This window comes from Rattus norvegicus, chromosome 6 (genome assembly GCF_021556685.1).
Source record: "Rattus norvegicus strain SHRSP/BbbUtx chromosome 6, alternate assembly SHRSP_T2T, whole genome shotgun sequence".
In the NCBI taxonomy this organism is placed as follows: Eukaryota; Metazoa; Chordata; class Mammalia; order Rodentia; family Muridae; genus Rattus; species Rattus norvegicus.
Window position 1 is genome coordinate 68,495,647 of NC_141539.1, and position 2,929 is coordinate 68,498,575.

The 2,929-nt window shown below is 39.5% G+C and overlaps 1 non-coding gene across 1 annotated transcript; it reads left to right on the forward strand.

Annotated features, from left to right (window-relative positions):
* Positions 1-2,543: 2,543 nt before the first annotated feature.
* On the forward strand, positions 2,544-2,671 carry LOC120093462 (small nucleolar RNA SNORA17). Its single transcript, XR_015623628.1, has one exon. It is a non-coding gene; the product is annotated as a small nucleolar RNA SNORA17 (small nucleolar RNA).
* The last annotated feature ends 258 nt before the right edge of the window (positions 2,672-2,929 follow it).

A 2,929-nucleotide genomic window follows, 5' to 3' on the forward strand; every position in this document is an offset into this window, starting at 1 on the left:
CAACTTTCATGAGGACAGGGGAGGCTACTTAAGATCACTGCAGGGAGAAAGGAGGAGTTTTTACCAGAGAAATTTTACCAGTTCAGTAACTTGGAGAGAAGTTTGGGCCAGAACAGCTGAGTTGAACCAGCCAATGAGAGTTCAGAAAGAGCTAGAAATGTGAGGGTTTTTTTTTTTTTTTTTTTTTTTTTTTAACATTCTAAGCCTAGGTTAGCAGAGACTGAAAGCTGAAACCATAAAGGTCCAGGCTTACAGAAGATTAGAGTATACAGCATCTAGAAGCTTCCAGAATTAGGCCTAGGGATAGTTGATACAATGATAGAAATACTCTAGGCTCAGCCAGAGCCATGTATTTCCACAGCTTGGGTATAGCTCTCATCGCACCACTTCATCTGAGGAGATAAATGTTGTAGTTACAGAGACATGTGTTGTAGGGGCTTTTTGAGGACAAAACCATATGGTCACCATATTTCCCATGTGGCTTTGTTATTTTCTAAGAACCACAACTCTCAGTATTCCAGGATGTTACCTTGACTTAGACAGGTGGGGCTTTATAGATTAACTTTGGCTCATAAAGCAGGAGAATCGGGATTCCAGGTCACTTTTTCCTAATGAGAACAACAGCAGAAAAGAAAACATATTGTTTAAATTTTTGATACTTTATCAGTTATTCCTTAATATTAATCCTTAATATTAATTACAGGTGAGCTTGTTATGGCAAATGTGTTAGCATGTTTGAAGCCTTAATGAGTTTATAACAGGTAAGATCAAGTTACATCTCCTGCAGCAAGTCACCTATTCTGAGACTGGTTCCCTCAAATTCTACACCAATGTGAGAAATTCTTTCATTCCATTTCCCTGTAATATAGGAGGAAGACCCAAGACTTCAAGAATATTTTTCTGGGCAGAATGATCAAAAATAATCACTTTTGCAATGCAGTTTTCTTTCTAAAAAATGCCTTTAAACTGTAGTCTTGAGGTTGTTTGGCACAGAATCTAACTAAATCATAACCCCTTACAATTTAGTGTTATTAAGTAGGGTTTGCTGGAAATGAGTCATTTTGTACACATTGGGAGTTTTATGGTTAGTTTAATGTCACTGAATTTAATTAACTTAAATGCTCATTTGCATAACATTATACTTTTGAAAACTCTCCTTGGTCAAGAAGTACTTAGCTTGGAACAGCAAAAATACACAATTCTTGTAAGTGGCATGATGCACCGGATAAATTTTGTAAGTAGGGAAACTGAGGCACAAAGCAGTAGACCTTATAGTAACAGGAGTGAGAAATATAAAGTCATAAAGGCACCAAAGATACTGTGAAGGAAAGGAAATAAATGTTAGTAAAGGAATACTGTATGAGCCAAATTGAGACGTCTTCAACTGCTGACGGATGAGATTACAAAACACTTCCAGAAATCAAGTTGGGGCGTGAGAGGCAATCAGTCTGGTGATTCCTTTGCCTTTTTGAATCTCTATACATCTTGAAAAAGGTAAAGTAGAAGCCATCCTTAATTGAATGGCTTTATTTTAGAATAGTGAAATCAGAAATGATATTTTAATATTAAAAATACTATGAAAATGGAAAGATATGGAGCATCTAGGATAGCTTCAAGAATAATTATTATGATGTCATTTTATTATCTAGTCGTCCATACACATTTGGAAGGAAACTAGAATTTGAAATATTTTCTGGGGCTGGGGAGATAGATGGCTGGATGGGTCAAGTGCTTGTTGTACAAGCACAGCAACCTGAGTGAGGATCCCCGGACCACAGATGTAAGCAGTCTGGTGTCACAGTGCACCCTCGCATTTTCATCCCTGATAGGTAAAGACAGGTGCATCCAAGGGACTTGCTGGCCAGCTAGTCTAGTCAAACGGTGAGCTGCAGGATCAGTGAGAGAGAGTGTGTTTCAAAAAAAAGGGAAGAAGTGACACAGAGGAAGACTTTCCAATATAAGCCTCTAGCTCTGGAAGAATTGCAGCTGAGCGCTCTCTCTCTCTCTCTCTCTCTCTCTCTCTCTCTCTCTCTCACCTTTTACAAGAAGGTAGTCGAGTGAAAAAATTCCTTGAACCCCAGTCTCAGAAAATCCAGAAAAAGACAAATTATATTTGTGTGTATCATCCAACAGCACAGGATTGAAATAATCATTGTCTTCAAAGAGCTGAGATCACAGCTAAAGGTATTGTGTAGGGAAATCACTGAGACAATATGACCTGCCTGACATAGGAAGCTGACTTATTACCTCATTTAGATGGAAGATCTTTGCATTTTAGTAGTTACAAGTTATAAATAGGGGACAAATATAGATGTCCATTAGGAAATTGCGCAGTCGTGGTGACCATTCAAACGTATTTGGGTGATATCCCAAAAAACATTATTAGGAAGAAATAGAGCTGAAGGAAGGATGTTAAAAGTTGTTTAAATTTAGAGGCAGAAGGAGATAATCTATGTCCTATGTCAAGGATAGCTAGGACAAGGACAAAGAAATTAAAGTAATAAATTTAAGTGTGTGTTGTTTTCTTTAAGATATGTGGCTCCCCTGCCCCTAAGGCTTTATGGATGTGACTACTATGTCACATGTTCATCAGTAAGTGGCAGAGGAGAGAGGATATGTCCATGTTCAGTGTTCTGACCTGTGACCACAGAATGATTAGTAGCCCAATGCTCTCTGTAAAAAGCTATCCTGGGACAACCCCCAGTCCAGCGCCAGGGGTAGTGAGTCTGAGATAGACCCTCGCATGGGGGAACTCAGGCAGGTAGGCTGAGTGAGGAGTGAGACTGAAATGACCATCAATGTCCATGTGGATGTCCGTGATCTGGGCAGCACCTGTGGGGGGCCATGTTGATATCTGAGGGTTGTGCAGAACTGGCCCACCAGTCTCCTGGACAATGTGAGAGAGTCATTCCTTGGAGCAAAAGAGCAG